The sequence below is a fragment of the Aulonocara sp. 'chitande type north' Nkhata Bay genome, linkage group LG18 (genome assembly GCF_057382095.1).
Source record: "Aulonocara sp. 'chitande type north' Nkhata Bay isolate Kocher_YH1m ecotype deep benthic linkage group LG18, A_spYH_male_GT1.1, whole genome shotgun sequence".
Taxonomy (NCBI): Eukaryota; Metazoa; Chordata; class Actinopteri; order Cichliformes; family Cichlidae; genus Aulonocara; species Aulonocara sp. 'chitande type north' Nkhata Bay.
The window spans coordinates 39,017,292-39,032,253 of NC_141361.1; the positions used below are offsets into that span (position 1 = coordinate 39,017,292).

Below are 14,962 nucleotides of genomic sequence, written 5' to 3' on the forward strand. Positions count from 1 at the left end.
GTCCTGTTGCTCTATTTTCACCTGTAAAGCAGGAGTGGGGTAGGCGGAGGTTTACCCTGGTGCAGGTGTGCCACGGTCAGTGGAAGAATCCGCGAGTTTCTCTGTGAGTTTCCCATTACGTCGTTGTGCACTCGGAGCTTGTTTGGGGGGGGGGGGGGGGGTTCGGTGTAAAAAGAAGTTTTCTTCCTACGCACAGCGGACACTAATGTTTTTGTCACTTTTTATGGAATCAAACTCAAAGTAAGGTCAGTACTTCCACGCTTTAAACGCTGCACGCTCATACTCTCTCCCGCACTCGATATATGATCCATTGTTGATCTGCACACAGCTGTTGTCACCAACGTCGCACTCGCTTACGTCACTGTCGTGAGACATTCTCACAAAAAAATCACGGTTTTAGTAACGCAGTAACGCAGCGTTCCTACGGGAAAGTAACGGTAATCTAATTACCGTTTTTGCAATAGTAATCCCTTACTTTACTCGTTACTTGAAAAAAGTAATCAGATTACACATCTCTGGTTGTCAGCCTCTAACAAGTGGAGAAAATCACTGAAAGACCTAAAAGATGAACCTAACATTTTTGTAAAACCCCTTGAATTAGGCTGCTCGTATTGTTTATTTGATTTCCGATCCATTGTGGTGGCGTTCAGAGGCGAAACTACAACAGCTGGATTTGTGCTGCCTGACCTCAACCCTTCCAGTGCCCCTAGTTTGGGCCCTTGTTGTGGGAATGAGTATCTAAATAGTCTGAAGTTTCAGTATGACGTTTAAACAATTTTTGTACTGTGGTCACATTTCCAGAAGAAATAAATTATTCCGATTTGTTTTTCGTGTAGTGTAGCCTATACATTCTCCTTCCAGCCTCTCTCTCTATTATTAAAAGACGATGTTGCTGCACGTTGCCTCGACAGAGATCTTAGTTATATGAAAATGTAAGAATGCTAACACACACATACTCACGCTCTGCTTGGAAGAGCCGTAATAGGATTAGAGAGAACTGGAAGTGCAACTGGAACAGAGACAGAGAAACGGGGAGGTGACAGAGTGGGTCATCCACAGTGGAGCATATAGTGAGACATGTTATGTTTAGGCTCCAGTCTGGGCAAAGTTGGGTTTCTGGTTAATGTAAACACAAACAGAATCCAATGATTTGCAAATCTCATAAATCTTTATTTTGTTTTATCAAATCTTCGCTGAGAAAATATATAATTGTAAACAGGATGTTTGGAATTTAGCAGCAACACGTGCCAAAAAAGTTGGGATGGGGCAGCAAAATGTTATTTTGTATTAGTAGAGCTCCAAAACTGTGGAACAATTTCAGTGGAATGCAAATAGTGTGAATATCTCATCCTCCAAAGTCATACGTTCAGGAGAAATCTCTGTGCATGAGGGGCAAGGCTGAAAATCAGCATTAGATCCCGAATGGTCTTCAAGTCCTCAGGCAGTATTGCATTAAACACAGATGTGATTCTGTGATTAAATCAGTACATGGGCTCAGGAACAGACAGAAATCACTGTCTGTGAACACAGAAGCCATCATCTCTGGACCAAAGCCGGACCTCCAGACCAAAATGGATCGAAACATGGACACTACGTCCTCTAGACTAAAGAGGAGAAGGACCATCCAGCTTGCCATCAGCACTCACTTCAAGAACACCTGTATCTTTGGTGGTGTGGGGGTGCGTTAGTGCCTCTGGAGTTGGCAGTTTTAGAGCAGCATATACTCCCACCCAGAAAGATGTGTTTCAGAAAGCACCTTGCTGAGCTGGCCTGTCTGCAGTGCAGGCCTTTAACCACCTGAGAACATTTGGAGCATCATAAAGTGAAAAATATGACAAAGACACAGGACTGCTGAGCAGCTATAATCCTCTATCAGACACGAATGGGACAACATTCCTCTGTCCCAAAAGTCCAGCAGCTGCTCTCCTCGGTTCCCACAAGTTTGTGGAGTGATGTTAAAGAAGAGGAGATGCTACAGAGTGGGAAGCATGACCCTGCCCCAACTGTCTGAGATGTGCTGCTGCCATCAAATTCAAATATTACATATTTTTCTTGAAATTATTTGTTTTCTCAGTTTAAACGTTTGATATGTTTCCTATGTTGAATAGATTGAAAGATTTGTAAATCAGATTTACAGCAAACAGCATTCAAACCTTTTTGGAATTGGAGTTGGCTTACCTCTGTTTTCTCTCCTTTCTGTTGTGTGTCCTGGTCCACTTTCCCCCATCAGCTCACATCACTGTGTGCTTTGCTAATTTGAGCCTCTTTTCCTTTTCCTCCCACACACTCAGCAGGCACTGAGGTGGACAGGCTGCCACAGAGCAGGAGCCCACAGCATTCTTCTTCACATGTGACAGACCCCGATCCTCTTTCAAATTCTATGTTCTCAACATACAGTTAAATCTTCAGGAGCGTTTCCACCAGATGACCTCTGTGTGGGGGTGGGCTCTAAGGCCCCCCTACTGGACAAGAGGGAGCTGCTAAATATAAGGCTGGGGGTGGGGGGTGGGCAAGCAGCTGACTCAAAACACAACTTGGATTTGAGAATTTTAACAGATTTGTTGGTAGTTTGCTAACTAATTTTACAGTACTCTGTTTTCCTTTTGGTCAGCTTCAGTAACTTAGATGAGGAAAAACATCTTTGGGGAAAACAGACTCTGTGGCATGTTGTGGAGAATTTAAAGTCCAAGAGCTGATGAATTAATCATGATATAAATTGTTAAGACGTTCACATCATTCACAGCATCATTACTGCTGCTGTTGTGTTATAAGTCTTTAAAACAAAAACAAAAAAATGGGGTTGGTGTGGGCTTAATATTGTTATAAGTTTTATTCACTTTATATTGTAAGGCAAAAACTCCATAATAAAGAGAAAACCCCAACCAGATGACCCCCTATGAGCAAGCACTTGACGACTGTGGGAAGGAAAAACTCCCTTTTAACAGGAAGAAACCTCCAGCAAAACCAAGGGAGGGACAATTATCTGCCGTGAGCAGTTAGGGGTAAGGGGAGGGGGACGGGACAAAGCTGTTGAAGAGAGCCAGATATTAATAATAACCAATGATTAAATGCAGAGCGGTGTATAAACACAAAGAAACAGCATCATGGGAAGCCCCCAGCCCCCACCTGTTGAAGTTCATGGTCAGCTAATGCAGCCCTAACTATAAGCTTATTTCTCTGTGTATATCTATCGCTTTGAAGCAGCCTTGGTATCTTTGGGTGGATAGTATGCGAATCAAAAGTTCAGCGGTTTAATCCCCTGTTCCTCCAGCCTGTGTATCAACATGTCTTTGAGTAAGAACCTAAACCCCAAACCGCCCCTCATGCATTGCATGCAATGCAGCATGCTTATATATCAATATGCTGCACAAACAACCTGCCAGAAAACCTGCTACTGCAGTCCACTGCAGAGTTAACAATGTTTTTGACAAACGTTTTTGAGTGTTGCTGACTTTAACGGTGTAGGTGTTCTGTTGTTTTTTCTCCTTCTGAATGTACAGAAGCACTACTGCTGTGTAGTTTTAGTATAGCTAGCAGGTTATTTGGTGGGACTCCAGCTCCCACTGAGTGACCATCTGGACCTCTGAGCTGGTGCATGTACGCCACATACCACTCACACACTCACCACTGTGAGTCACTGATGTAGAACCAATCAGCACAGGCCCAGATGATGTCAGCTAGTAAATGAGGTAGGCTGGGACCAGGAAGAACTAAACTAAGATGACAGCTGGAAGTCAATACTTACAGTAAGTGTAAACTGTAACGTTTTTACACAAACACAATACCTGTGTGTCACCTCCTTTAGCCATGTTTAATTTGTTGTAATTAGGGCTGCCACAAATGATTGTTTTGATAGTCGACTAGTCACCGATTATTTTTGCGATTAGTCGACTAATCAGATCATCATCCATTGGACATAAAACGTACAGCTTATTGCACCAGCAGCATCTGCTCGTATATAACTATCATTATCTTACAGCTTGAAGTGTTTAAGGTCTGTGCTAACTAAAAATAAAGACAAGATGATAGTTTATTAAATTTTAAAGAAATTTGCAGATTGTTTGAGTGAAGTTTAATAAACTCAGCCGTCTGCTCCTTGCTGTCTAAAATATAACAGGACACCGGAGTATATTCTCGAGCATCTCACACTCTAATGAGCCTTGAACCCCGGCTAGCTATCGAGCTGGTGGGTAACAGACGTCTCTGAAAACGTCGGAGCGCTTTTGAAAATATGTGGTGTCTTGATAAACTGAGCAGATATTTATTTGAAGTTTACACAGCTACATTCTCGCCTGAAAATATGTTAAACGTCGGCGAAGTTATGTGACATTAGTGACGTTTGTACTAACTTACAGCCTTTACTTTAAAATATACGCCGTTCAATAGCTGAGCTTAATCTTACAGAGAATGATCAAAGCTCATGTAGAAACAAACAAACAAATGAACAAAAGATTGTCTCCTTCATTTCTGTCAAACAAAGCTGTATGACACGTTTCCAGCTGTTAGTATCATGGTTGCTAGGCAACTTGGGCAGCGCAACGGAGGCTAGACCGTCCCATTTTACGAGCCTCGCACTTCCGGCCTTAGCGGTCTTCGAGTACGCGGCCCTTGAGGATCGTTGAGGCTGCGTACTTTAAGGCTGCAGACCCTGAATTGGGATACAGCCCTAGTTTGGCACGATACCGGACACAGCTTCTTCTTCTTCGGAGTTTAACGGCAGCTGGCATAATAATAATAATAATGGATACTTTATTGATCCCCATGGGGAAATTACTTGTTTTTCTCTGCATTTGACCCATTCACTCAGTGAAGCAGTGGGCAGCCCACTAAGCAGGCACCCGGGGAGCAGTGTGTAGGGACGGTACCTTGCTCAGGGGTACCTCAGGGTAGCCGTTAAGTGGATTCGAACCGCCGACCTTCCGATCATGGGGCGACCACTTTACCTACTGAGCTATCCCTGCCCCTGCATCCTTGTACATGCAGTGCTGCCATCTTCTGTTTCAGTCCGTTATTACTCTCTTAAATCCTGCTACTTATTCCTGCATCTTTTGGGATCTTACAAAGCTTCAAATGACGTGTCGACTATTAAATTAGTCGTCGACGATTTTGATAGTTGACGTAATCGTGGCAGCCCTAGTTGTAATTAACAATACAAATATGAAGTCATACTGTAAGGACTGTTTGGCCTAGTATGACCTCATTGTGAGCTGTGGGTAGACTATCACAGCCATTAGTATGACGCACTGCACGAACTCCTTTCACGTACTTGCATGGAGGCAGTGATGCGTTCCAGTCGAAGCTGAGTCGGGCTGAGGAAAAGCTGCAGTACTCCTTTGCAGCTTTGCAGTTTTTCTTCACACTGAAGAGCCTCACAGAGATGTGATGATGTGAAGAAGCGACATTTTTTCAGTGTGTTGTCAATCAGGCGTCGGTGTTGACCTGAACTGATATCCAACATTCAGCCAGTGGCTTCTCTACAAGTCTCTGCTTCACAGCTATGTCTCCACTTTGAATTAATTTTAATATTCCTGTCAACTTTGTCACTGTAAAACTCTGCATGTGTCTACCAGGTTGTGCTTTTCCACTGAGAGGAGCCTGAGAGTGTCCATGTGGACTGGAGAGACAAATATGTCTTAATCCAGGAGAAAACATTTAAAATTGCTGATACAAAATGGCCAGCAGAGACAGACTCAAATGGAAAAGCGTGATGAATCTGGTCTCACTCAGACTGTGGATGGTGGGCACCTACTGTGCATATTTTGTGGGTATTTGTTGCAGTGTGGAGCTTTAACGCCATCTGCAGAGCAGAAGGATCATCTCTACTGTGCTGTCTGTGTCCACACAGAAAGCCTTGAACTACAGCTTCAGGTCACCCATAGTTTGGCCTCAGAGTTCAACATACAGTCACAGTAAAATGCAAGAAAACAGAAATGTAAAAATACATGTCGGCTTGTGTTTTTAGGTATAGACGGTGAGTAAAACGGTTTCCCTGGGTTTTTTCCCATGTTGTAGTTGTGTGTCTTATTCTGAAAGAAATATTTACGCACTACCATAGCAACCAGAGAGCATTAATAGACCCCGTGCACGAGAAAATGCTAACTTCCTGTTTTAAGACCGGATGTAGGGTTGCACATTTCTGGTAGCTTTATTTTGCAGTCAATTGCTACTGCGAAGGTGGACTCAAAAATCATGTCCAAAATACGAAAACGGAAAGATTACGTTAAGTTAAAAAGAGCAGAGGGTGGAACACTCACCATTGCTGTCATAAAAAAAATCAAATGATATATTTTGATGTTTGAAGAGCGTAGAGCGATTGTTTGTTTACATCAGTGATGGTAAATTCGATTATTTTTACTGAATCGAGTTTGGATGAGTCACTCACCAAAGTGAATCGGGTTCTTGGAGTCATTTGAGTCACTGAGTCAGTTGACCAGAGAGTGACAGAAATTTACATTTTCACGCAAACTTAATTTGTTTCTCCTTTCATGTAAATCCTACTGCTAAGATGAGTGATTGAAACAGAAAAACAACTATTTTTATTTTTTGTACGGTGCGTACTAGGAAGTACGAGAAGTGCAGAAGTGAGAGGCTTTTAAATGGGACGGTCTAGCCTTCGTCGCGCTGCTCAGGTTGCCTAGCAACCATGGATCTAACCGCGAGAAACGTTTCATACAGCTTTGTGTGACAGAAATGGAGAAAAACATTTTTTTTTGTTCATTTTTTTATGACATCACTTTGATTAGTTGAGTATCTGAGGCTGAGACCACGGGACTGTAAACATGATTGTTGGGCTTCATGTCTGTGCTGAACAGTCATTTAAGATTAGTTAGTAAATAACAATTAGTTAATGTTGTTCATGAGACTAAAGTCATCTCACTTTGGAAATGTAAATATAATATGGCCAATATCGAAGTTATTATCATATTAATCATTATTAGTTATTACAGCAGTGAACTTGAACTCTGTCAAACTCTGAGCTTCAGTAAAGATTCAAGTTGCAGTTATTTATATTTCCTATCACCTTAAATCTTCACTCAAAGACACTCAAGTATCTTTGACAGTGTATATAGATGTATTATATATAATATTCTTCGTTTAATTTGTTGGCATTACTAAATTTGGCTCAATGCTTACATATATGTGTGAAATGAAAATGTACGAGCTGTGATAACTGTGTCTGATAGAATGAAGAGTAGACTGATATATGAAATATTCCTTTATTGGGTGAGAAAATCAGACCATGTCATAACTGCTGTAAGTCACACAGAATAGATATCAGAGCCTTAAACAGGCTGACGTCTGCTAAATGGGTCAAACTGGGCAGAAAGTCTACAAACACATAACATCCTTATAGAATATGATGTAACACTATAGATCAACTTAGCTCAGAATATATAAAGCATATAAACAGTTACAGCAATATGATGCAACAAACACAGCAGCTACTGATCCAAAATACTCAAAGCTTCATAGAACTGAAACCAACATTTATTTTAGCTCCATTCTGCTGCTGATACAGACTTTAGGTTTCTGAATATTAAACTTGTTGCTGCCTTTCATAGTGTGTAACTTGAAGGCCCTGAGTACTTTCTCCCACACTGAAAACACTGGGATGATCACATTATTTGAACATTACCTAATAAGACTGATTCAGCACAGACAGTTATGTTAAACTTTTCTAGCAGTCCTTCACAAACAGGGAACAGAAAGGGGTCGGCAACCTTTCTGGTGATGAGTGCATCTAAAATTTCCTCAGAGGTCAGTGTGCCATATGACTGCATTAGCAATAAATTTAATAATACTCTAAATTAACAGTTACTCACTATATAGAAAAACTTTATAGAATTATATTTGTTCACAGATGTTGGCAGCTATCAGCGAATAGTTATCAGCTATTTTGAAACAAAAAAGACTTTTTATCCATAACAGCAAATGAACTGAACAACAGAAAATGCAAATGCTGTTTACGGTCTCCTCACAACAATGATATGAAAAATAAACTGGGCCAATATGGCATGTTTGTTAATACAGAGACACACATGTTAATGTGACCTCTGGTCTCCCACTCAGAGACACAGGTCTCCGAGTGTCCAGCATTCACACGGCTACCTGAGGACTCATGTGAGAGAAAATCTGCTCACACAGACATGTAGAGCCAAATACTGTCAATAAGGCCTCTGCAATGTTCTGAAGACAGTAAACCTGTCAGGTAGTGATGTCCAGCAGGTGAACATGCAGCTCCATGAACACGCACAGCTGTGGATTCCAGCTGCGTCCGTAATTCTACAAACTTTGACCCCCACAGAGTCGAGCTTTTCAGTTCAATCAGCTGCATTTCGATGTCCTCTGTGTCCAACCAGTTAATGCGAGACAAATCCAGCTGCTCATTAAAGCTTTTTGATTTGATTAGAAAAGAAAACATTGGTCCAAACACCTGAAAGCCCCGAAAACCCATTGTGAATTCTGTCTCGAGTCTACGGATGTATCCGTGTATTTCTGCGGTGCTGATACTGCGCTGAGCGGACAGCTCCTGAAGCATTTGAAGTGTCGGAATGAAGAAATTTCAACATCACTTGAAAAAACTACCAGCTAGCAACGTCCCTCTCACCGGTAGGCGAAGTGATTTTTAGCCAATTATAAGATGAATCTGGTAGTTGGGGTTGCTAAGATACCGTCATTAAGAAGCGGCACAACTAATGTGTCTATGCGAGCTGATTTGCGATGTGCACCGCTGGCCCGGCCATTAATTTTTTTAATGCATCTTCTCGGATTAACTCACTGCGTGTCGTGTCCAGGGCTGGACTGGGACAAAAAATCGGCCCGGGCATTTTGACGAGAGACCGGCCCCCCAGGTATTAAAGCCATAAAGCCTTTGAATGAAAACAAACGCTGTTGTGACAGTGATGTACAGTCTTGTTGGTTTCTATACATTTTACGTCAGATAAAAACTTTGGTTGTAAGCTTCAGATCATTAATTAATAAAAGCGAGACATTTTAAATGAGAATAAGAAAGTGTTTCTTTGTGCCCCCCTCTCCCTGTTAATGCCCTACCTGGCCCCCTGGCAAAACTTTGCTAGACCCGCCCCTGCACAGTTACCAGCTGTCAGCTGCTTAGAAAAGGATCCTGGTGTTATTTGTCTCTCAGAAACAGTTCATAACTTCCCTTCAACTCATTCATGTCACCTAAAAGGTAAACCTGTTTCTCCATCACAGCTCTGATGGTTCAGTAAGGACATCTCCTGGTTTCATCTTCATGTTTCCCTCTCACCACATATCCAAACCGACATCATGACCAGCAGCTTTACAGCTGTGGCTCCAGCAAACATCAGCTGATACTAGAAAGTAATATTAAATAAATTCTAACAACAGCTGATCAAGCTTAAACGTGCTGCTGTTGTTTAGCACGACATCCACTGGTTTCCTGTTTCTGGCACAAAGTGGACGATAAACAAAGAAGAGAGAAAAGCCGATCAGCTGATCATTGATCAGTTTCATGATTGAAGTAGCAACAGGAGAGAAGAAGAGGCAGCTGTGCAGCGTAAACACAGAGTAACTCCAGCTTTGTGTCTTTTCCATTGTAGCTGAAGTTCGGGACAAACTGTTCTTTTTCAGCTCAACATGAAACGCGTAATATTTTCTCTGAATACGAGACGATTCCATTTTTTACGGAACATTTGGTAACTCTACTAACTAACCTTATGAATTAAATAAAGTTCACCATCAGTAACATCATAGCACCCACCCAGCTGTATAGAAACTCCGTCATGCTAGCTAGCACGCAGCACGAGTTATTGTAACTGACTGTAAAAAGTCAGCACAACGAAAATAAACTCCACCTAAACTTGGTTTATATCTGACCCAGAGAGACTGCAGGTCATAACTTCTTACCTGAAGTTCAGTTCACCTGACACTCGGACCGGTGGCCGCCTCGGGTCTCTCCTCCTCCTGCCTCCCCTTTCTCTCATCCACCTGCTGCCTCTGTGGAAGCTCCGCAATAGCCACCACCAAACAACTGAGTTATTTTTACACATCTGCCAGCATCTGGCCAATCCACCACCTTTCATTGTTTATACCGTTACAAAAAATCATCGGCCTATAAAAACCGTCAGCTCGTTCAAACACACTTTAAAGTCCGTTTGGCTTGACACCACCGAACAGAGGCAGCAATATAACATAGCTAACATTAACAGTGCAGTGGATCCTGCTTGTGCCGTGATATTCAGGACTGCAAACCGAGCAGCATCACTGACTTTCAGCTTGTTGTGTTTGTGGATATATGACTGACTTTAATTATCCACAAAATCATCACATTCTCTGTAAGATTAAGGTCGACTATTGAACGGCGTATATTTAAAAGTAAAGGCTTTAAAACCAAGTCAGTACTAACATCGCTAATGTCACATAACTTTGCCGACATGTGGCCAACAGTAATGCTTTAATGTTCTTCTTTATTAAACATTCGCACATAAATAAGTGACATAATATTCAGTACTTACTTTTTAAAGTTTACTCTTTGGCCGCCCCATTTCCGCCGTTTTTTTTGGCAAAATTATCCACACCCACCGCTGCGCTATGCATTCTGGGATATGTTGGGCCACGAAGGATAGACTGACCCATCCTTAAAATTCAGGGAAATGAAGGACGCATTTGAGGCTGCATTTCGAGCAGCCTTTGAATTGGGACAGCCTTCGTCGCGTCGCTGTGACGTAATCAGCCTTAAAATGCGGCCTTTAAGGCTGCAGACCCTGAATTGGGATACAGCCATAGACTATAGGCAGAGAGGAGGATGTTACTCTCAGTGTTGTTGCCGCATTTCAGGAGTACGCTGCTAATAAAGTTACACAGTTGCACAGTGACTTCGCTTTAATTACTTCATTTACAAAATACCACAGTTTTTGTCTTGGTCGTATCATTTTACTTTGTTGTATTTATCTGCGACACCTTAAAGGCCGGTCCGTGAAAATATTGTCTGACATTAAACCGGTCCGTGGCCCAAAAAATGGTTAGGGACCGCTGAACTACAGTGTGTGAGAGCTGAGGAGAGAGGTTGATAGCAAATGTCTGAAATGTTTGAAGAAAGAAAACCACTTCAAAAGGGCCTTAAATTCTCATATTTCATCCTGATTAGAAGCAAAGATAAATAAGCTTTTGTTAATTTATTCAACTACTGAAAGTCATTCCAGCAGCACGCATTATGCGTACAGTTCAGTTATCATCACATCAATCAGCTGAAGCATCAGTAGCACTGAAAGGTCAAGGAGAAAAGGCCGTACCTGCATCTGGTTCAAATGGAGGCAGCTTGTTCTAGCTGTGGTGGTCAAACTCCTTTTAGATCACAGTTTTCTGTTTCTGGGACATTTGGCTGACCTGGCTGCGATGGATGGATGGATATGTGTAACATATCAGTAGTCCAAATCCTGGGACAAACAACAGGACTGGTTCCATTAAGCACTGGCCTCCCACTCTTACTGTCTGTTTTTATAATGTTTTATAATAATGACACTGCTATAATAGTAATAATAATAATAATAATGACTTTCTGTGATACTAACATGCATCAAGGAATCCTTTTCTCTGATATTTATCTCTCTGGATTGTTTTGCAACATGTGCTTAAATGGCTTCATTTCTAGATCTTGGAATATAGCGAGCTTCTCGATTTGCTTATATTGCTCGCTGCTTATGTTTGGAGTAAAAGCAGCACCAGTGATGTAAGATGCTCTATTTCGATGTCAGTAATGTCACTCATCATGATCAAATCTTTTATTTTCTAATGTGTTTTCTTTTCTTTAGGCACTGTGACACCGACTGATAATCTGGAGCAACTGGCAGAGAAGGAGGAGGAGTCCAGCTCTGACAGCCAATAGCGAAAGCTTAAAGCGTCCAGGGAGGCCGACTGCTCTAAACAAGTAAAAAAACTCAGTTTATGTAATGACATTTTTTTTAAAGATATTATTAGTTTAAAAAAAAACCTGAGACATGCAGCTTGAAGATCCAACAGCTTACCAAAATTATTTTATGAATAAACAAAACCCAAGAGAGCAGAATTCCTGGTCTGTGTTGTATTAGTGTAGAAATTGTAATTCATTAAGTTGCAATATCATCATATCATATAAAATGCTATTTTGGAATTTGAATAGCAGCTCCCCAGGCTGTAGTATCACTGATGTTATAACCAAATGGCCGCGTGCAGATGAGGGTAAAATTATTTTCCCTCCTATAAAAATAAAATGAAAAGTGCATTTTTAAACATACTAGTTATTTTTTTCAGAAAGCACAAATTATCTTTATTTTATTGAGCCAAGGCACAAAGCTTGCAAAATCAAGTTCAAACTGAGGGTTAGCTCCAAATTTCTACAGAGTAACTGTAGAAAGACACTAATGGATGAGTTTGTCAAGTCGGCCATCGTAGTCTCAAAGAAGGAAAGCACCAAAACCCTGGACAAGAATGGACTGCCTCCACTTTTGCAGAGACACAGTGCACACTGTGAGTGAAACATGGTGTTTGGAGTAATATGCTGCGGGGAAGCTTCAGTGAGTCTGGAACTGGGAATCTCATCTAGGTGGAAGTGATCATAAAGAAACAAGGATATGTACATATGCAAGAAACATCTCCTAGGATGCGCTGGTGTGCATCATCATTGATATTGTGTTGTTGTGTAAAGCACTTTGAGTGCTCAGAGTAGAGAGCACTATATAAGCACTAGTACATTTACCATTTATGAACAGTCCCGTTGCCTGGGGTCATGGGGCGTTTTGGGTCTTAGCTGACTCACCCAAGTGACCCGGTTGGGGTTGATCAGGCCTCGACTTATGTCCCAGGAGCAGTCCACTGATCAGCCCCCTTAATCTAAAGCCACCTTGTCTGTGTGGCTTGAATGGGCTTCTCCTTGGCGATTCCTTTAATGCCCAACCGTGTGTCTGCCTGCATTCAGTTTGGTAATCCTAAACTGGAGTGTACCCACCTTGACCATGCTCCTTGCTGCTCACTCTTTCACATCCATGTAGGCTCTTAGGTGGGGCTGCCATACTTGAGACTTGGACAGGGGTCTTCTGCACACAACCTCAGCTGACGCAGCTATAGAGATGGTACAACCTGTTATTTTTCCTTCTCTAGGCAATGCCATTCTGATTTTTCTGACTCGCATCCTGAAATTGTTATAGTAATCCAGGATTAGGTCTTTAATCTTCTTGGGAACAGGGTTGTGGTGAAGTGCAAGTTCAATCAGTTTGTGCGGTATCGATCCGTAGGCATTAGCCAGATCCAACCACAGCACGACTAGATCACCTGTGTTCTCTGGGGTTCTCTGATCAGCTGTGTAACTACCTCAATGTGTTCCAAGCTGCCAGAGGTGCCTGATATTCCAAGTGTCACATGTCTAGCTGTTGAGTTTGAAGATGAGTTGAAGATTTTGGAGGCTGTCCTCCATTATTCAGTGTACTTTGTGTGATGTACCACTGTCAGCAAAACAGCCCCAGAGCATCATGCTGCCACCACCATGCTTGACATCTGGAACAGTGTTCTTAGGATTGAAGGCTTTTGGCTTGCTCATGTGGGCAGCTGAAAATGTCAGTCAAACTTGAAGGTGTCAATCTTAGAGCAGGGCCTTCTTTCTTGGTTGGTACCCTCTCAGTGTATAGTGTAGAGAGAGCGCAGAGGTTCAGAAACAATCATATAAAAAGAAAATGTTGCATCTGAATGTTGACGTGAGATAGCTGATGGGTGTCAGCTTGCTTTATTCCTCACTACCTGTCTGTTGGTAAAAATACAGCTTGGAGGTCATGTAAATCAATATTTCTGCTCATCCAGGTTATTGTGAACCAAAAGCTCATTTCTGAAAGAGACGCTGAAGTATGATGAATACTGGTGGGAATGTGGAGTGTACTGCCTCTGCTCACCATGCTGCTAACTCAGGAAATAGAAAGAGCTAGAGGCTATGTGAGCATGTGTGTGTTTGCTTGTGTTCCTTGGCTCTATGCCTAGAAGTAACAGAGAGAGAGAGAAATGAGAAAAAAGAGAGGAGGTGGAGTTGAGTCATCACACACGGTTTCTTGATGCCGACTCAGTGAGAAGACCCTTCATTTCCCAACCTGCTGGTGTGAACCATGCTAACACTGAGATCCCAACATGGTCAAAGTGCTACAGGCGTCTGTTTTACTTTTGCCTAAATGTAGGAGACAAGAACAAATAAATAAAGAAGACCCAGGCTGTGCCCATACAGTTTTAGATTACTAAAAAGCCAATAAATCTTCCAAAGTGAATTCCAGTTGACTTCCTGATTGAGTGGCTGTAGCTCAAGAGGTAGAGCAGCTCATGTACTAATCAGAAGGCTGTTTTTTCAGTCTGGCTGCTCCAGTTTGCATGCCCAAATATATCATCATGAGGCATGTTGTATAAAACTTGTGAGTGCTCAGGAAGAGTAGAAAAGCACTATATAAGAACCAGTTCATTTCCATTTACCATCAGTCCTGTCCCTCTGTAAACTCCCCATCGGGCTCTAAAACAACAAAATAACCAACACATTTTTATCTGTTATATGACTGGTTCTTTGAGAAATGTTTAAAGCGGGGACTGTTATCATTTTAGCACAGCTTTAGTATTTGACCATGTTGTTATGTTTTTGTTGCAGAGGGTTTTTTTTTTTTTAATTTTTATTTCACCTTTATTTATACAGATTGTAGAGGCTAAGCCTACGCTTGAAGCCACTGAGGTGGTCGTTAACGGGGGTGACGCGATGTCACTGGTATGCATGAATTAAGTTCACAGTCCAATAAATCCAGCAGTATGTATCTTGTCCTTTTTGGTCTTTATTCCGTATCGACTTAGCATAACAGCGCAACGGTCACAAACTGTTTGCCTTCTTAATGACACACCTGACACCGATTACGTGCGTCTACCTTAAATACCTTTACATTACATAATCAAAACAGAAAAAGGTGACCTCTAGTGACCACATAAGGTA

General features: G+C 41.8%; 1 protein-coding gene across 1 annotated transcript in view; it reads left to right on the forward strand.

Moving 5' to 3' along the window:
• fam110b (family with sequence similarity 110 member B) overlaps positions 1-14,962 on the forward strand; it is a 57,560-nt gene that overhangs the window by 15,695 nt on the left and 26,903 nt on the right. Inside the window, exon 2 of the mRNA XM_086272017.1 lies at positions 11,793-11,908. The gene's annotated coding sequence lies outside the window, so the exon portion shown is untranslated. The remainder of the gene's footprint in view (positions 1-11,792; positions 11,909-14,962) is intronic.